Source organism: Schistocerca americana, chromosome 9 (assembly GCF_021461395.2).
Source record: "Schistocerca americana isolate TAMUIC-IGC-003095 chromosome 9, iqSchAmer2.1, whole genome shotgun sequence".
Lineage (NCBI taxonomy): Eukaryota > Metazoa > Arthropoda > Insecta > Orthoptera > Acrididae > Schistocerca > Schistocerca americana.
Window position 1 is genome coordinate 162,899,534 of NC_060127.1, and position 21,150 is coordinate 162,920,683.

The following is a 21,150-nucleotide window of genomic DNA, read 5'->3' on the forward strand; positions in this document are numbered from 1 at the left end:
TCCCTTCTGTGAAGATAAGTCAGAGGTACACATACAGCAGGCCTCCGACAATAAAGGCCACTCTGCCGGAACCTTCTGCATCGTTTGCCCCGATACAACACGTCCATGGATACAGTGAACTCACATGCCAGTTGTCGTGCAGTATTAAAGCGTTACTGTCGTGTCCTTACAGGCAAATAACGGGTCTCTCCTTTGAAGTCACACTTGGTTGGCCTGCTCCAGTGTTTGGGATACAGTTTCAGTCTCTATACACTTTTGCCACATCCGTGAAACAAGAAACGAGTCACACTAACAAGGGAACCTCCCCATCGCAACCCCCTCAGATTTAGTTATAAGTTGGCACAGTGAATAGGCCTTGTAGAACTGAACACAGATCAATCGAGTAAAGAGAAAGAAGTTGTATGGAACTATGAAAAAAATAAGCAAAATATACAAACTGAGTAGTCCATGCGCAGGATAGGCAACATCAAGGATACTCTTAGCTCAGGAGCGCTGTGGTCCCGTGGTTAGCGTGAGGAACTGCGGAATGAGAGGTTCTTGGTTCAAGTCTTCCCTCGAGTGATAAGTTTAATTTTTTTTATTTTTAGACAATTATTATCTGTCCGTCCGTCCGTCCGATGCGAGGTAACTGCGCCGTAGTATGGGGACGCTACACCTAAACAAACGTCGAACGCTACACCTAAACAAACGTCGAAACACACGACGTCAGTCGACTACAGCGCACGGAAGAGAGAGTATTGCTGCTAATGAGGCTCGCTGGCTGGCAGCTGACTGTTCGCTACTTTGGACGAGAGTGCATTAAATACGTGAGATGTATTCCGTGGACAATATGAAACCAGCAAATATAGCTCGCACGGTTTTGCGGTGCGGTCGCAAAATACAGAAACTAAACTTATTACAGTGAACAGAGACGTGAATGAAGGAACGGACAGATCATAGCTTTGCGAAAATAAACAGAGTAAACGTTTCACTCGAGGTAAGACATGAACCAAGGACCTCTCGTTCCGCAGCTGCTCACGCTAACCACGGGACCACGGCGCTCCTGAGCTCACAGTGTCCTTGATGTTGCCTATCTTACGCATGGACTACTCAGTTTGTATATTTTGCTTATTTTTTTCATAGTTCCACACAACTTCTTCCTGTTTTCTCGATTGATCTGTGTTCAGTTTTTCTAGGCCTATCCGCTGTACCAACTTATAACTAAATGTGAGGGGGGTGCGATGGGGAGGTTTCCTTGTAAGCCATCGGGTCACATCCGTTTGCGACTGTCCTGCTTCCTTTCTCTGGCCCTCCTTTGCAGAGAGTCTTGTAGAATGTTCTCTGTGCCATACTGCTCCGTCTGTGACTGTGTACACAACGATTATGGATATGGGGCTACCTGGAACACATTAATTCGTTTCATAGCTACCGTGACATCATCGTTGGCGTGGTTGTCCGTTGACCAGAATGCCATCTTCGTTGCAGAACCCGATCGTACGGACATCCGGTTGACAATTTGTATGATTATATCGTGAATTAGACACAGGACGTGGAAACAGTGGTTTGTTGCTTTAATTTTGGACGCCAGTGTATTAGGTTTGTGTTATTGTATGGGGGTGTGCAATTACAAATTTTTTAATTCTAAAAATTAAAAATGCAGCAAATGGAAATCCCAAAAGTGACTACTAATGCTCTCGATGACTGCTCATATACAAACACTGATGTCAGCCAGGCCAACACCGACCTTAAGAGATGCAAATATAATATTTTGCTCTCAAAATTGAGTTCTGAAGTGCTCAAAAATTGCGACACTGTTGATAGCACGTGTTAGAATTACTTAATAATGGGTGTCTTTATAATCGTCCCTGAAAAGTACACAAAGAAAATTTCAAAATACAACAATCAGATCACTGTTAGGTAATACATAGTTCGTCATATGGATTGTATCTAGGGAAGGCTCGATACGCAAGAAAATATGGAAACTGAATCGTTAGTGCTTACAGTCTCAGTTGATCTTCTCACAGAAAAGTGACAAGATTCACAGGTCCGAATTAAAAATTAGTCCTTTTCCACATTACTAAGTGTGTTCAGCTTTATAAATTTCGGCAATTCCGTGTTATACGAAAAATTTATTTGAGGCTTCGTGACTGTCATTAAAAATGTTCGTTCTCTAATAAACACATAATGAAAGAAGATAATGTCGTTCGTAGAAGTATTATTTTTGTCTATGAATAGCATGATACGGAATTGAAGTGCATAACAGGAGTTCATGTTCGTCCCCAAATGTGTAACTTGAAACATGTGTAGCACACAATGTTTCTGGAAAGTTCCTTCTGTAGACTTTTCACTCATATTTGTTGATGACGCCGGTGGTGTGAAAGCCCGGCTGAAAGTTCACATTGCCAGCGTGGTTCAATGATCTTCACCACATCGCCTCATGCGATGCAGAACAGGTAGGTTAGTGACTACCATGAGAAGGTGAAGCGCCCATTAATCACCTGTAGAAGTGTCTCGGCTCTGTTGGAATGGGCAGGCAGACAGAAAACCCGGCCACCGGGAGGATACTTGTCTACCTGAGGGCGAAGCTGGCATATGCGGAGAGGAACTGGCCGCAACTGGAGTGGAAAGTGGCAGGCTCATCCTTGAATTACCATACTCTGTTTACAATCTACATTTCGTAGGACAGCTCTGAAACACAAGGATCATGAACTTAACATGAGTTGACAAAGCATTAAGGTTTCTAATTGGATCATCGTAACTGCAAAGTTCGTAATATATTCTATTTACCATACCTGTACTGTAATCTGTATTACGTATACTTTGTACTCTTACAAATTCCTACCATTCATGTGTGATATTATTGCTGTAAAATCTCTTAATTGTTTTAACATAGTTTGCAAACTCCTGTTGCCAGTTTTGTAAAGGCCTCGTCGCTACTGCTGTGGAGGCCGAGTTGCCACTGTTGTTACGGCAGGCCGGGTTTGTGAGTCCATGGAACGCCTTCTGGTGCAGTACACAGCTAAGGCAATTTCTCCCTGCCACTATTACACAGCTATAGGCAACGGCCTTGCTGCAGTGGGTACACCGGTTCCCGTCAGATCACCGAAGTTAAGCGCTGTCGGGCGAGGCCGGCATTTGGATGGGTGACCATACGGGCCGCCATGCGCTGTTGCCATTTTTCGGGGTGCACTCAGCCTCGTGATGCTAATTGAGGACTACTCGACCGAATAGTAGCGGCTCTGGTCAAAGAAAACCATCATAACGACCGGGAGATTGGTGTGCTGACCACACGCCCCTCCTATCCCCATCCTCCGCTGAGGATGACACGGCGGTCGGATGGTCCTGATGGGCCACTTGTGGCCAGAAGACGGAGCGCTTACACAGCTATGCACAAGGGTCAGGTAACAGGGTAATAGAATGAAGGTTCTACAACACTGCAACAAATTAGAAACAAAGTCAAAACAATGCATTAAAACGGTTTACTTATCTTTGTGACTAGTTGAATTATGAAATCCGCAACACTGCTAGTAATGTAACACAAGAAAGCCCTCAATGGCTAAGTGTAAATAATGGTTGGTGGACTTCACAGTAATAGTAAATCCAAATGCAACAATAGTCTGTTCACTTGTAAGACTTCACTAAACGACTTTCCCTGTAAGTCAGCCCTAGACGATGATCTGTAAACAAGTAGGCGAGACCTGCTCTTCTGTCTTCCGAATAGGCTTCTGCCCGTTGTCGTCCGGTCACTGGATCACTGGTGGATTGTACACGGCTGGCAGCTGACCGAGGCGAAGTGATATCTTCATCCTCAGGACAGCCCGTAATACACAGACGAGTCACACGCTGTTGGTTGTTTGTGCACACATACCTTTACATGACATAGGTTACAAAAGTAATAAGGCACACAGTGGCTCATGTAACTGGCATAGACACAACTACAACAACGTGAGCTTGTTGTAGTTAGCTTTGTTGCTAAACACTGTTACCTCGACTCCCTTAGGCAGCCAATAGTAATAACACTGTGCATCTTGCTACATCAGCATTATCATCCAAGACCTCCTTATTGCGCAACTAAATCCTATATCTCATCCAATGCACTCACTACTGTAATTGTTTAAATACTGCTTCAGCAGCTTAAACCTCGCTGAAAAATCGTTCACACACTACTCATCACTACCCCTCTCTTCTTCTCATCACGCTGATAGCTAGGAACTCGTTTATTTAATACTCAAAAAGTTTCTCAAGGTAGGGAATGTGTCGTTTACCATTCAACCTTTGACTCCTCATGGTCTCAGTTTCCACAATATTATCATTAGTTCCCTTCTTGGCTTTGAATGGCACTGTTTTTTCTAAAACTGCTCCATAACTCATGTTGTTATTGTGGTCTTCAGTCCAGAGACTGGTTTGATACAGCTCTCCATGCTACTCTATCCTGTGCAAGCTTCTTCATCTCCCAGTACCTACTGCAACCTACATCCTTCTGAATCTGCTTAGTGTATTCATCTCTTGGTCTCCCTCTACGATTTTTACCCTCCACGCTGCCTTCCAGTATTAAATTTGTGATCCCTTGAAACCTCAGAACATGTCCTACCAACCGCTCTCTTCTTACAGTCAAGTTGTGCCACAGCCTCCTCTTCTCGCCAGTTCTAATTAGTACCTCTTCATTAGTTACATGATCTACCCATCTAATCTTCAGCATTCTTCTGTAACACCAAATTTCGAAAGTTTCTATTCTCTTCTTGTCCAAACTACACTCCTGGAAATGGAAAAAAGAACACATTGACACCGGTGTGTCAGACCCACCATACTTGCTCCGGACACTGCGAGAGGGCTGTACAAGCAATGATCACCCGCACGGCACAGCGGACACACCAGGAACCGCGGTGTTGACCGTCGAATGGCGCTAGCTGTGCAGCATTTGTGCACCGCCGCCGTCAGTGTCAGCCAGTTTGCCGTGGCATACGGAGCTCCATCGCAGTCTTTAACACTGGTAGCATGCCGCGACAGCGTGGACGTGAACCGTATGTGCAGTTGACGGACTTTGAGCGAGGGCGTATAGTGGGCATGTGGGAGGCCGGGTGGACGTACCGCCGAATTGCTCAACACGTGGGGCGTGAGGTCTCCACAGTACATCGATGTTGTCGCCAGTGGTCGGCGGAAGGTGCACGTGCCCGTCGACCTGGGACCGGACCGCAGCGACGCACGGATGCACGCCAAGACCGTAGGATCCCACGCAGTGCCGTAGGGGACCGTACCGCCACTTCCCAGCAAATTAGGGACACTGTTGCTCCTGGGGTATCAGCGAGGACCATTCGCAACCGTCTCCATGAAGCTGGGCTACGGTCCCGCACACCGTTAGGCCGTCTTCCGCTCACGCCCCAACATCGTGCAGCCCGCCTCCAGTGGTGTCGCGACAGGCGTGAATGGAGGGACGAATGGAGACGTGTCGTCTTCAGCGATGAGAGTCGCTTCTGCCTTGGTGCCAATGATGTTCGTATGCGTGTTTGGCGCCGTGCAGGTGAGCGCCACAATCAGGACTGCATACGACCGAGGCACACAGGGCCAACACCCGGCATCATGGTGTGGGGAGCGATCTCCTACACTGGCCGTACACCACTGGTGATCGTCGAGGGGACACTGAATAGTGCACGGTACATCCAAACTGTCATCGAACCCATCGTTCTACCATTCCTAGACCGGCAAGGGAACTTGCTGTTCCAACAGGACAATGCACGTCCGCATGTATCCCGTGCCACCCAACGTGCTCTAGAAGGTGTAAGTCAACTACTCTGGCCAGCAAGATCTCCGGATCTGTCCCCCATTGAGCATGTTTGGCACTGGATGAAGCATCGTCTCACGCGGTCTGCACGTCCAGCACGAACGCTGGTCCAACTGAGGCGCCAGGTGGAAATGGCATGGCAAGCCGTTCCACAGGACTACATCCAGCATCTCTACGACCGTCTCCATGGGAGAATAGCAGCCTGCATTGCTGCGAAAGGTGGATATACACTGTACTAGTGCCGACATTGTGCATGCTCTGTTGCCTGTGTCTATGTGCCTGTGGTTCTGTCAGTGTGATCATGTGATGTATCTGACCCCAGGAATGTGTCAATAAAGTTTCCCCTTCCTGGGACAATGAATTCACGGTGTTCTTATTTCAATTTCCAGGAGTGTATTTATTACGCCGGGAAAGCCTACGTAATCATATTTATCATCCACGTTTCACTTTCGTACATGGCTACACTTCATACAAATACTATCAGAAACGACTTCCTGACACTTAGATCTATACTCGATGTTAACAAATTTCTCTTCTTCTGGAACGCTTTCTTTGGCATTGCCAATCTGCATTTTATAACCTCTCTAATTCGACCATCATCAGTTATTTTGCTCCACAAATAGCAAAACTCATCTACTACTTTAAGTGTCTCATTTCCTAATCTAATTCCCGCAGCATCACCTGACTTAATTCGACTACATTCCATTACCCTCGTCTTGCTTTCGTTGATGTTCATCTTATATCCTCCTTTCAAGACACTGTCCATTCCGTTCAACTGCTCTTCCAAGTCCTTTGCTGTCTCTGACAGAATTACAATGTCATCGCCGAACCTCATAGTTTATATTTCTTCTCCATGGATTTTAATACCTACTCCGAACTTTAATTTTGTTTCCTTTACTGCTTGGTTAATATACAGATTGAATAGCAACGGGGATAGGCTACAACCCTGTCTCACTCTCTTTGCAACCACTGCTTCCCTTTCATGTCCTTCGACTCTTATAACTGCCATGTGCTTTCTGTACAAATTGTAAATAGCCTTTCGCTCCCAGTATTTTACCCCTGCTACCTTTAGAGTTTGAAAGAGAGTATTCCAGTCAACTTTGTCAAAAGCTTTCTATAAGTCTAGAAATGCTATAAATGTAGGTTTATCTTTCCTTAATCTATCTTGTAAGATATGTGGTAGGTTCAGTATTGCCTCACGTGTTCCAACATTTCTATGGAATCCAAACTGATCTTCCTCGAGGTGAGCTTCTATCAGTTTTTCCATTCGTCTGTAAAGAATTTTGCAGCCGTGACTTATTAAACTGATAGATCGGTAGTTTTCACATCTGTCAACACCTGATTTCTTTGGGATTGGAATTACTATATTCTTCTTGAAGTCTTAGGGTATGTCGCCTGTCTCATACATCTTGCTCACCACATGGTAGAGTTTTGTCCAGGGCTGGCTCTCCCAAGGCTGTCAGTATTTCTAATGGAATGTTGTGTACTCCCGGGGTCTTTTTTCGGCTTAGGTCTTTCAGTGCTCTGTCAAACATTTCACGCAATATCACATCTCCGATTTCGTCTTCATCTACATCCTCTTCCATTTCTATAATATTGTCCTTAAGTACATCGCAAGGACCCATCAGAACAGAATAGTTAAGCAACACCAAGCAATGAAATTTGTAATAGTACCAGTGGTTTTTGGTAGTTAATTACCTTAATTTACATTTTTATTCCGATTTTAGTAATGTATACAGAGCGATTGTTCCCGCCGTGTACAAACTCTAGGGATTGAGTGATGAGAGGATATGCAACAAAAAAGGCCTGGTAAACTTACGTCCGGAAATGTAACGTTTCCGTGCTAGAGACCATTTATTCAGTCAAACTTTGCTACAGAGTTTGCTGTCTAATACGCGCTTCATCATGCAGATGTAGTTGCAGTATGTGTTGAAAATGGTTTCCATGGGCCTCAAGGCATGTGTGTACGTGCAGTAGGATGTTATATTTCACGCGTTCACATCGGCCAGGCTGCATCCGAAGCGCCAAAGGCAGCATGAACACGCTGCTGCAGTGTCTCCACATCTGGAATGGGCTCTGCATACACGATGCTTTCGAGGTGGCCCCGTAACCAGGAATCCCACGGGTTGAGATCCGGCAAACGAGCAGGCCATGCAACTCGATCCCTTCGTCTGATTCATCGACCAGGGAAGACACAACTGAGATGCGTGTTCAGGTTAACGGCGAAGTGGGCTGGAGCTCCATGTAGCAACCATATAACCCCTCGAATCATCAATGGCACTTCTTGCAGCAGGGATGGCAAAGTCAACAGCAAGTAACGCCCATAGTTCCGGCCTGTTAGTCGACGTGGAAGGAAGACTGCTCCCAAAATACGCTCGGGAATTATCCTGGCCCACACATTCCAGCTGCACCGATGCTGATGATTCACTGTCACCATACCATGGGGGTTCTGCATACTATTCCACAGATGACTGTTATGAAAGCTGAAGATACTGATCCCAGCACGGGACTCACAACCCGAACCACATTCCACTGTTAAGCACTAATGAAGGACCGGGTCCCTTACGTCGATTGCACATAATTCATTAAGGTCAATCCAACACTTTTATTTCAAATACATAAATGAAGTTACATTTGAATCTGTCTGACATTAAACAGGAATAAAAAAACAATTTCAATATCAACTGATTTAGTGCGTGAAGCACGACTTAAGCCAATAACCAGGTAAACTAAATTTGAATCTGTCTGACATTAAACAGGAATAAAAAAAACAATTTCAATATCAGCTAATTTAGTGCGTGAAGCGCGAGTTAAGCCAATAACCAGGTAAGCTAAATTTGAATTTTTATATGTTTAAATTACAGCATTAAGGAATCCCAAATCTTTCCCTTTTCTAGGCGGACGCTGAGCCAGAAACACAGAATGACACAAAAACACAGTTTTGCTGTGAAATCTTACAGGACACCCGGAAGCAGTAACAGACAACGGGTCGGCACCCACAAATAACACAGGCTAAGAGTCAGGCTGGGAGCACATCCTACGAGAACTTGTTCACACTATGCTCACCACAAACTGTAGACAGTCCGGCCGAACATCCGCTTGCGGTGGCTGCCAGAAGGACGAAGCAACCGTCAGCCCCACGGCGTGCTTCTCACACAGGCACCTCAATTTGTACAAACATCTCGGCCAACACTAACTCCGGACTCCGCTCTCACTGCGAGGCTTGGCACAGAGTACATGAAATGCCTTCCAGGCAACCAGTAACCGCCGCAGGAGTTTCACGATTCGCAAAGAGCCCCAGCGTAACAGACATCACACATGTGCTTACGCCCGAGCCACAACTCCGCCAATCTTACCGGCCGCCCCAAACCGACTGCCTCTCCCCGTCCCGCGCGCTCCAGCCGAAAACGCAAAGATGCTCATTCCCGGGGACGCGCCAAAGATAACAAGCCGATCGCTGATGATCGACCAGCGATCTAGCTCACATACCACTCCGTGTAAATGTGGCCTCATCTCTGAATCGGATAGATGACGCAAATCCCGGAACTGTGGTTGCCTGGTGAAGAAACCAGTGACAAAACTGCATCCGATGTGAAAAGTTTGTCGCTAGTAAACCCTGCACACGATCTAAGTGATGCCATGGAGAATGGCTTACCATATACTGGAGGGTCAACTACATGGTACTGACATGGCTGTCGCCTTCCACAGTGTTAATCACATTTTCCTCCAAGCCTGGTGTCCGAACATTTCGGGTACGTCCTTCACGGTTTCCTGCTTTCTGAAACGACCCTGTCTCAGACAATTGGCAAATAACTGGTGCAAACATTGAATGCCGTGGTTGCTGACGGCAGGGACAGGTCTCCTGATACAACCTCGCTGCCCCGTTGCCTCGTGCCTTTCCTTCAGTAAACACAACGTCGCAAAGCTCGAATACGGAACCACTGTGTACAACGCTGTATCACATCCACTACACAGTGAGTCAGCAAGAGAAGTGAACCGGACACAACATTATCAATTACTATGGCAGGAGAAGTCTCTGGGGCATGACATGTGAGGAACACTACCACCTTCTGGGAGGAAACCATGCATACCATAACTGAGGCTGCTTGGTACAGCTTGTACTGGACCACCTCTGTAACAAAGTATGACTGAATAAACGGTCTCTAGCACTGACACCATGCATTTCCATAATAACGTAATTAGACATCTTTGTTCCGTATTCTCTAATCGAGCAAAGAATGAAATTACAATGAAATCCAGACCAGTAGCAGCTTACAGGAGCTGATAAAGATCAAAGGGGACGGTTGAAAAGGTATGCCCCGCCCAGGACTCGAACCCAGGATCATCTTCTGCTTTCATAGGAGACGTTCTATGCGATTTTTTTTTAGCTGCTAACAGGTGTTGATAAATATCAATTGGACCGTGGAAACGGGCAAGTGCTCTACTAATTTTTTTTTTTGTTTTTGCTGAGGCTATATCCATCTTTTTGTTTCTTTTTTTGTTTTTTTTATTTTTTATTTTTTTTATTTTATTTTTTCAGGCTGCTGTTGCGCAATATAGGAAATGAAATAACTTCTTGAGGGTTGTTTTTTTGTTTTTATTTGTTTTATTTAATTTGATTTAATTTATTTTATTTTTTTATGAGGAAGAGAAAATAAACATTTGTTCCAATTTGTAATGAGAACAGAATGAACAAAGTATATATCATTTCCAGGCTGCCGTTGCTCAATATAAGAAATGAAATGTCTTCTTGAGATTCTTTTTGTCTCTTTTTGCCAAGTAGTAAACGGAAAATTTTATGGTGCACAAAGGGCTATCACTTCATTCTTGAATGAAAGTTGCTACGCTGGTCTGCGAGAGAAGGAAAATTTTAAAACGAAAATGGGAAATAAAAAAATGCCTTCTGCATTGGTGAGCGTCTGGATATTATCTCAAAATTCCGACATGAACTAAAGTCCCAGGAAGCAATTAGGATTGATACATACAGGTCACTGCCAACCTCTGCTATCCGAAATATTGTATTTGAAGCATTTATCCGTCAATTATGATTTTCAGCATATTTCCAAATATCCTCCTGTGGTCACAATGTTGGCTCATTTTAAAGTGTTCATTTTCTGTGTTAGATTAATAGTCTAGGAAAGTAGCATGCCTATTCCGCGTAATAAGCGATGCTGTGTGGCCCGTGATCCAAGTTGCAGCGTTGTTTATTGCTCGTGGATGTCTCAGTTTTTGTGGCTGAATGATCTCTAAAAGGTCTACACCACTCAGTGTCGTACGGTGTATCACCGACAATCGTTGACGAAGAAATGTTGTAATTTCCTCTGCATGTCCACGCGTGAGCCTATGAATAAGCGTATCGACTCTTCCGCATGCGTCACAGTTGGGCGTTGGGTGAAGGCCTACCTTATGTAGCTTTTCATCCGTTGCTACTTTATCGTTGACTGGTACATACCAGTCGTCTACGACGCGTGATGGTAACATGCCGCTGTGCACACTCCGCTACACTATACTCCAATGTGTATGTGGACGGTTTTCTTCGAGACGATTTCTGTGGTTTGTTGTCATGAGAAGGGCATAAATTTTCATGTTCGTCAGGCTTCCGTTATCGACGATGTTATGTCGAATGTAGCACATTTCCATGTAGTACAGTCGCACATGTCGGTAAGAAAGTGGAATGCCGGTGATATTAACGGGTGGGTCAAGGCTATAAGGCTTCCACCGCTGAATGAGGTTTGTGATGATGCTGGTCCTTGTTTGTGTACATTAATGAGGTTAAGGCCATCTTTGGACGAAGGTAAAGCTAAGGTACCGAACTGAACTTTTAAAGAGCCATCGAGGACACAGACAATAATATGACTGCAAGGACTTATCTCTGGCACAGTCTCTGTGAGACCCACATTCCCAACTTACCGTCCACATACTACGTTTGTAGTGCCTATACCCATTACTCGCGGCAGACAGTCTACCGATTCCCTTAAGAGTTCGGGCAATGCGAGTGCATCAGCAGTGAAGATCATTGGCCGGTAAACCTTATCTACAGGGTGAAAAGTATTTAAACCGACAAACTCTGGGAGGTTGAAGGGGCATTAAAACAAACATTTTCCCCTAATGTCATTTTTTTATGAGGAGTATTTAAACCGGTAGAGGAAGATTTCTCTGGTGGCAAATTAAACCAACAAACACTCTGCCTCTGCCAATCCACGTTTTTGGGAACCGTCGGTCCAGGAATCGACGCACACGACGACTGAAACGTGCCGGCGCCCCGTCATGTCGGAACCACATGCGTTGTCTTGTAGGGAGCGGGACGTTTTCCAGCAATTCTGGCAATGCTCTGGCGAGAAAATTCCAATAGTGCCTGGCATTTAATGGCCTATGTAGCACATACGGACCAATTAAACAGTCCCCAACAACACCAGCCTACACATTAACGAAGAACCACACTTGATGAGCGCTAGTAAGTGTGGCATATGGGTTATCGTCACTCCAAACATGCTAATGTGCATGTTAAAGACTCCATCTCACCCGAACGTTGCTTCATCGGTAAACAACACAGAGGATGTAAATGTAGGATGCATTTCAGATTATTCCAGGTACCACTGCGAAAACTGTGCTCTAGGTGGATAATCAACTGGCTACAGGTTGGGACACGCTGTAAGTGAAATGGACGTAACAATTGCTCTCGAAGGACATTCGTCTGATTCGTCCCCATGTTACGTGCAATTGCACGAGTGCTGAATGAAGGATCCCGCTCCACATGCTGCAAGACAGCTTCCTCAGATTGCAGCGTTCTTACCGTGCGACGGCGTCCCTGTCCAGGTAATCTGCTAAATGACCCGGTCTCACGCAGACGTTGGTACACAGCAGCAAAGGTCGTATGATGCGGGGTACGGTGATTAGGATATTGTTGTTGATAAACCCGCTGTGCAGCTCGTCCGTTGTGGTGCGCTACGTAGTACGCACCAACCATATCAGTGTACTCACTCCAGGTGTATCGCTCCATTAGTCAACAGAAACAATGCACTACTATACTGATGGGCAGCAGTTACGTACAACTGAAGAGTGTAATACGCCCTCTAACAACTGAAGATCATAATACGACCTCTAACAACTCCACCGGTTCAAATAAGCCTCCTAGGAAAAAAAGAGATTAGGGAAAAATATTTGTTTTGATGTCCCCTACAACCTCCCAGAGTTTGTCGGTTTAAATACTTTTCTCCATGTATACGAAGATGGTATCTGTTCTTTCAGACACACATTTTCAACTGTCCCCGCTGATCTTTATCAACACTTGAAAGCAGCTAATGGCCTGGATTTCATTGTAATTTCATTCTTCGAGAGCTGAAGATGTCCGAAAGAACAGATACCATCTTCATATTCATATCTCATCTGTCAGTCCCTAGAGCTTGCAAACGGTGGAAAAATCATTAGGCGTGTAGGCATTTGCAGACAAAGGGCCGCAGCGCGCTGTTACTCGCTTGACCAGACTTTCTTTCCGAGTTGCTGCAGCGGGATACTAGGCACACTACAACCAGTGTAGGTAGTGTAGATATGATCTCCCAAATTTTAAGAGGTGTCCAACAGTGACTATTTTTACGGGCTAGAAAGTGGGAATATGAGCAATACTGATTTTAGCACAGTCCAGAAAACGCACTACCGTGAACAAAACGCAGAAAACGATATTTCCTTAGAGTGGTGGTGGTGGTGGTGTGTTGGGGCTTATGGGCGCTCAACATTGAGGTCATTAGCGCCCTGACACACTAGAGCACACCAGACATAACATCTACAGGGTGTTACAAAAAGGTACGGCCAAACTTTCAGGAAACATTCCTCATACACAAATAAAGAAAACATGTAATGTGGACATGTGTCCGGAAACGCTTAATTTCCATGTTAGAGCTCATTTTAGTTTCGTCAGTATGTACTGTACTTCCTCGATTCACCGCCAGTTGGCCCAATTGAACGAAGGTAATGTTGACTTCGGTGCTTGTGTTGACATGCGACTCATTGCTCTACAGTACTAGCATCAAGCACATCAGTACGTAGCATCAACAGGTTAGTGTTCGTCACGAACGTGGTTTTGCAGTCAGTGCAATGTTTACAATTGCGAAGTTGGCAGATGCCCATTAGATGTATGGATTAGCACAGGGCAATCGCCTTGGCGCGGTACCTTTGTATCGAGACAGATTTCCAGAACGAAGGTGTCCCGACAGGAAGACGTTCGAAGCAATTGATCGGCGTCTTAGGGAGCACGGAACATTCCAGCCTACGACTCGCGACTGGGGAAGACCTAGAACGACGAGGACACTTCCAATGGACGAGGCAATTCTTCGTGCAGTTAACCATAACGCTAATATCAGCGTCAGAGAAGTTGCTGTTGTACAAGGTAACGTTGACCATGTCACTGAGTGCTACGGGAGAACCTGTTGTTTCCGTACCATGTACAGCGTACGCAGGCAGTATCAGCAGCTGATTGGCCTCCACGGGTACACTTCTGCGAATGGTTCATCCAACAATGTGTCAATCCTCATTTCAGTGCAAATGTTCTCTTTACGGTTGAGGCTTCATTCAAACGTGATCAAATTGTAAATTTTCACAATCAACATGTGTGGGCTGACGAGAATCCGCACGCAATTGTGCAGTCACGTCATCAACACAGATTTTCTGTGAACGTTTAGGCAGGCATTGTTGGTGATGTCTCGATTAGGCCCCATGTTCTTCCACCTACGCTCAATGGAGCACGCTATCATGATTTCACTTTACAAGTACGACACAACATGTGGTTCATGCACGATGGAGCTCCTGCACATTTCAGTCGAACTGTTCGTACGCTTCTCAACAACAGATTCGGTGACCGATGGATTGGTAGAGGCGGACCAATTCCATGGCCTCCACGCTCTCCTGACTTCAACCCTCTTGACTTTCATTTATGGGGGCATTTGAAAGCTCTTGACTACGCAACCCCGGTACCAAATGTAAAGACTCTTCGTGCTCGTGTTGTGGACGGCTGTGATACAATACGCCATTCTCCAGGGCTGCATCAGCACATCTGGGATTCCATGCGACGGTGGGTGGTATCCTCGCTAACGGAGGACATTTTGAACATTACCTGTAACAAAGTGTTTGAAGTCACTCTGGTACGTTCTGTTGCTGTGTGTTTCCATTCCATGATTAATGTGATTTGAAGAGAAGTAATAAAATGAGCTCTAACATGGAAAGTAAGCGTTTCCGGACACATGTCCACATTACATATTTTCTTTCTTTGTGTGTGAGGAATGTTTCCTGAAAGTTTGGCCGTACCTTTTTCTAACACCCTGTAGAAAATAGAGTGAAAAACAGCGGCAACGTTTCTACAGTAACACCTTAGCACATCTGACTAAAGTGACTGGCATAAGATTCTAATAACACATGCAAAACTAGAACAATGGCAATAACGAAGCTGTACAATGATGGTCACGATCTCAGTGTAAAAGACGGGTAGTACCAGAGAAGGAAATACCATCCACCTGGGGAGGCTAATTGGTCATTTGAATCTGAATGAAAGTCTTCAGAGTGAATCTCGAGTTTACTGAAATTCTATAAAAATGACTCTACTCTAGCAACGCGCCATCTCACTGTTGTGGCTTCATCTCTCCGTATCTGTGTCTGTGCGGAGGCTGAAGCGGCTGCAGAATCAGGCCTTGGTGGCAGCTAAGTTTCAATTTGTCCAAAATCTTTCTTAGTCTCTCAACTCATCTGTCCAGAGATGTACCCTGAACGGCGGCGTAATCCATCGGAGGAGATGGCTCCTAATGGTGAGACGAAGAAGTAGTTAAAAGGATAAGAGATTTTGTACCGACTGGCTCTTAAAAGGACATCTCATATTTCTCAATTTTACCATACTAATTTTGCTCGGATTGGCTGGACTATAAATATTCTGAGTGCCAACCATTAAAACTATGTTATTGTGGTTCAACCTAACGTCTACAAATCATGTTTAATGTGAATTTCAGACCACAATGCCATTATACCTTCTTCACTTGGTGTATCCAGAAGAGAATAGAATGTGTCTCTCCCTATCAAAAATCATTGGCAGAAGTTGGAATCGAACCCAGACCATATCCATCCAACAGATCACCAAATCCTCTTCTCTGTGACTCAATTTCTATCGTAAAGCCGTTGCGCCACACTGAATGAATATTTTGTTACACAGGCTCCCTGTAGTGGTTTGCAGCATGTTCAGTACATTCATTTACTTGGTTGACCGAATCGCCATGAGATAGCTGCCTCGGCCACCCAGTGCATACATTCGACTCTATTTTGTAATCACCGAAATAAAGTCACGTAACTGCCACCTACACAGAGCTGCCAACAGTTTAGGATACAGAAATTTAAACAGGAAGCGTTCATTTCCTCTTGAGCTACTCTATTGCGCTATGTGTTTGTTGAAAACGTCGTGCAGTGCGAAAGAAAAGCTGTAACTGTGTGTCTCTCAGAAGTCTAGATCCGGCCATATGCATTATCTCACAGCACTGTGGACTACGAAAGTTCTGGAGGAATTGTTGTCCACTTCTGGAGCTGCTATAGTTACGTGTTAGCTGGTAGCGCAACTGTAAGTGTTGTGCACAGTAGATAAGACGTCGCGAGTACATTTACGGCTACATTTTTTAAAACACAATTCTGGTGTCTGCTGAAGTTATCATTCTAATGGAACTTTGAACATAATTCCCTTTACTTCTCTACCAAAAATAGTCGCATGTGGAGAAAGGGCTAACTTCTGTGACATTTTGTTCTTTTCAGGTTTAAAGGACGGCTAGGCAGCAGATGCATTTCGAAACTTTTCTGTTATGTTTGAGGAGAGCGCATCGTGCCAAAATACGTCAGAAAAGTATTTTCTACATTAGCTGTCGTGTGGTAGTGGCATTTTATTCTCCTTCAAACCTTGTTTGACAGCTTTAACTCAGAACAAGTTTTCTACATGTATGTAATTAATAAACTGCATGTTTATTGTCAGACTGTTATAGATAACATCAGAGAATTCTCATATATCGTTGATGATTAATTTCTCTCTCATGTTTACTATTGTTTTAACAACACTAAAAGAACTCTTACGAAAATTGTGCACTGTATAGAAGAAATGAAGTAAAACTACCCGCGATGACCTTACGACGAAACTCTGTTTTAATGAAACTAAGTATCTGTACACAAGGGTGCCTCTGTCGGCAGAAATTAGTAAAATACTACTCGCTTGGATTTCGATCGGGTCTGTGTGTAATTGGTATGCTGTGTCATACTCAAGAGGTATGCAAATGTGGCATTTCATAAATAAAGTTATGTATTCCTAGAAACCCAAACTTTGCTTGTCAGCAGCGGAAAGAGGCGTTACCTGTTGTGCAGCATAGTAAGTTTTTCACCATCAAATAGCGGTTCACGAGTTCTAGGCACTAATGGCCTCGTAAGAGGAAGCCAAGACACATACATCTAAACCAGCTCTATGGTAATGTGCTGACCTGTGAAAAAGCGTCTGATACGGTTCGCGATTTCAGTCTCGCTGACTGTAACGTTTTTATCCCTTCTGTGAAAGAGCTACAAGCAGTCAGATCAAACATTAATATGGAAATCGCAGGACAATACTTTCGGCTCATAACGCAATGGTGGAAAACCACATAGCATATATCACATAGCAATGCATGGATAATTGAGAGAAGGTCTGAGGTCCCAACCAAAAGAATTTTGTACTCTACTTTAAAAACTTCCTATGAGATCATGAATTTTCGTTAGAAATGAAAAGCTGGAAACTGCTGGAGGTCAGGATTTAGTAATGATGCATTTTAAGTTCGTAAACGTCAAGTATTAAAGGGATAAGAGGTAATAAGTAATTACAGTTTTAAAAATGCACTTTAAATTAATAAATTAATTAATTAATTGAGACTAAAACTGATATCTTGATGTAAGGTAATGGTAAAAAGCTTTTGCAAAAGGATTGTACAAACAGACTGTATTTGTATTAATGTGAACTGTATTGTTAATGAAAGTCTGTAAACTCCTTTCAAGTCACAAAAATCAAATGTGGACGGATTTGTGACAGAAACAGAGATGGGATGTGGAAACACAGAATGGTTAGACGCTGAACCACAGTGAAACTGCCATTACCCACACATACGGAGTATGTAAAACTGGGCCAGCAAGCTGGACAGCTGACGAATGTACCTCTGGTCACTGCCTGCGATCTGAAACCACTTCCTGCGGCGTCCCTGCGCCGTGACTTACCTGTCGATAAGAGAAGGGGAGCCCTGCGGCCTAAGCCAACACTCTGAGGAACTGACAGGGCGCCACTGACTCGCCACCTGCACCAGAGGGTGTCCCACAGCCACACCACTACCTGGACGAGTTGTAACACCATAGCTTACAAAATACATACATTTTGTTCAACATCCCATCGTTGAACGTCTGTAATTAGTGTATGATTAATTCGATACTGTAATAAAGTGTAATCTCTGTAATATTCACAATATGAGCAAATGATATGTTTGGTCTTTCTCACATAATCTCTTTGGTTATCTTTGAGGTTGAATAATTTTGTTTAAATGATTTTTGTAGAAATGTCAATATGTGCCCCTGTTCTGTTTTATTTAATATGTTTGGTTGCTGTTATGTAAACTGCTGATCTTCACATAGGGTTCTTAGTTATTTTGTAAGTAAAAGGTGGTGTGGAACTGCGTAGCGCGCGCAAAATGTGGTGGGCATGGAAAGAAAGGTGCAATCAGGAGTCAGTCGGGGACGAGCTACCAAACTGCCAGCTTCTCATGTAAAAGTTGTGTGTTGTGCTGGTGCCGAGAGAGGCTTTTCGTGCCACTTTCCAATGCCTTGGATGGACGGATAAAGAGCTGGAACTATTCTGGAATTGGTACCTGTCATCGCCACCTGTCATCGCCTGAAAATCCATCCACCGACATGCACGCGCCACCACGTTGTGCAATCACTGAAAAGGAACCAAGGAACTGTAAATATGTAAAGTGAAGTAACAGCTCATTGGATGTTTTAGTGTGCTAAAAATGAGGTAACTTATAACTGAATTTGTGTACCTACCTTCATTTTTTCCTTATCACAACACCTCTCAGGTTCCTCTCCGTTTGAACTATGCTTACCGAGTGTCCTTGTTGCGGAAAAAATGAAAGCCTCAAAGCGAAACAGTTAATTAAATGATGTTATTTGATATTAAGAAGGGAGTAGTCACATTTACTTTGAATGTGGTAAAATTGTAGGAGGTACTAAATGTAGCTTTGTGAAAGCCTCCGAGTGATTGAAACAGTTCACTTTAAAGTTTTGTGGACTTTCAAAGTTACCTATTTAATCATTGACTTGAAAGTAGAAGACAGTGGTAATAAAGACAATTTGCTGTTATTTTTAAAATTTAAAAGTTCTTAAAACTGCGACTTATAAAGTTTTGCTTAGTTAATGATCATAGTGCTGCCTGTTGTAAATTTTAAAAGGTGAGTAAGTTTCTTACAGATTTCTCAATATTGTGTCTCACTGCATTAAAAGTCGTGAACTGCACTTGTGGAGAGTTATATACTCATGTTTGCTACATGCTTGTCTCTCTTCGGTATTGCAAGTGCATATTAATAGTGTAACAGGATCCAAAGTTTGTCTATTGTGCTTATACTAGGTAACAAGTAACAAAAAGACCACTACCTATGAAAACAATAACTTCTTTTATTCAGAGGACAGTGAGAAATAGTTTGCTACTGAAATACTTTTTTTCCATGTCAGATAGAAAAGTAATTGGTAAAAGAAAGATTAAACCTATGATCAATTTATAATTTTGCAGTGAACTTTATTCACATCTCATGTCAGATAGGAAAATGTTTGAAAAGTGAGACTCAATCTATGCTAGACTGTATATTCCTAAAGTGCACTTTAATAGTGATATTATTGAAACCATTCAGTTTGATCAAGCCTTGGAGGCAAAAGTGTATGTCATTTTCTGTTGTCCTTATGCAAATAGCCTTATATAGGCTGTGTGTTTCCATTAACTTTACTCATATCTATTATCTTGAACAAGAATGTTACTTGTTCGCATGCCTAATTAGGCTGGCGACCTTTTTATCATCATTTGGACATTGTGGATAGGTAAATTATTGTTTTTCAGTGTTTAAATATTTACGTAATTGTGACTATCACTTCCAATAAGCCACCTCCGTTAGGTACATCATGGTCAACACAACAAAATTCCTTTCAGAGGGTAACACTGCTCTGTTTCTTTATACAGGAATTGTTTTAATAAAAATAATTTCATTACACGAACTGCTTCCAGCTTAGAGGTCATGGTATAGCAGTATCAGGCAGTAGTGTTACAGAGTGAGTACCTGCAACACTATTTGCATACACAGACTGTTTATGACGTCAACGGGGCAATTCACTCAGCCTGTCAACAAACTGTTGCGTATTACCCAAAAAATATGAGAAAGTGTTTTCATGCTTATGGAACCATGAGACTGTGATTTCGTATCAAATAAACGGGTAGACTGTTACTGAGAAAGAGCAGAAGTCTGATCACCTCCTTACGGAGACACAGTTCACAATCCATAACTCTGAAGGTAGAAGGACTATAATCCCTCATTGGCAAGGACACAGTTTCAACCTCAACCCGACTCATACATTTAAAAATTTGATGTGTGCAGCTATGATTTAATCATAGAATTGCATAGGCAAGTTACCCAACGCTCTGAACGACTGAACTGAAATTCAATGCGTGTGGGTGTATGTGACAAAAATCATAAGGAAAAACATTACACAGTGTATGATCTTGCATTGCTGTCAGTTTGCCTGTTGTCAGACTAGGGCCAATCTGCTACTATGAAATAAACGTGCTTCCATGAACAGTGTCATCGATCTTAATGGCATTCTTCTCGTACCAGGTCTGTGATACTGCGATTCTGTTGCGAAAAACTCATTGTGTCTCTAACGTATTTTGTGTGTATTATATTCTTTCTGGAACTGTAGTTCTTATGAATGAACATTATGAGTCATGATTGTGAAATTTTGTTATTTTTGTCTTACGTAATAATGATCTTTTGTGGAGAACCAACTTCTGAAAATGTTAAACATATAACTATAATTTAAAAATGAACATACCAATTTAAATATTGTTTACAGACTTGTACTGCATTTCACATATAGTGATAAAGGTGTAAATTGTATGTGGAAATTTGAATTTGGTAATTGTTCTCGAATTGGTAATATTTGATGTGAGGATGTTATTCTACGTACTGTCATGTAAGTAAATCTTATGTCATGTATCTGAATTTCGAATTACATTTGCTGCTATATATACTTTTATATTTGTGTATCTTATACTGTCTTTCTTACTATGTGATGATGTAAAATTTTATAGTTTTGTTATGGTGCTCTAC

The 21,150-nt window shown here is 43.2% G+C and overlaps 1 protein-coding gene and 1 pseudogene across 1 annotated transcript in view; both read left to right on the forward strand.

Annotated features, from left to right (window-relative positions):
• LOC124551266 (cytochrome P450 4C1-like) overlaps positions 1-21,150 on the forward strand; it is a 161,854-nt gene that overhangs the window by 104,395 nt on the left and 36,309 nt on the right. The gene's annotated exons all lie outside the window — the stretch shown is intronic.
• LOC124551425 lies at positions 3,037-3,154 on the forward strand (annotated as a pseudogene).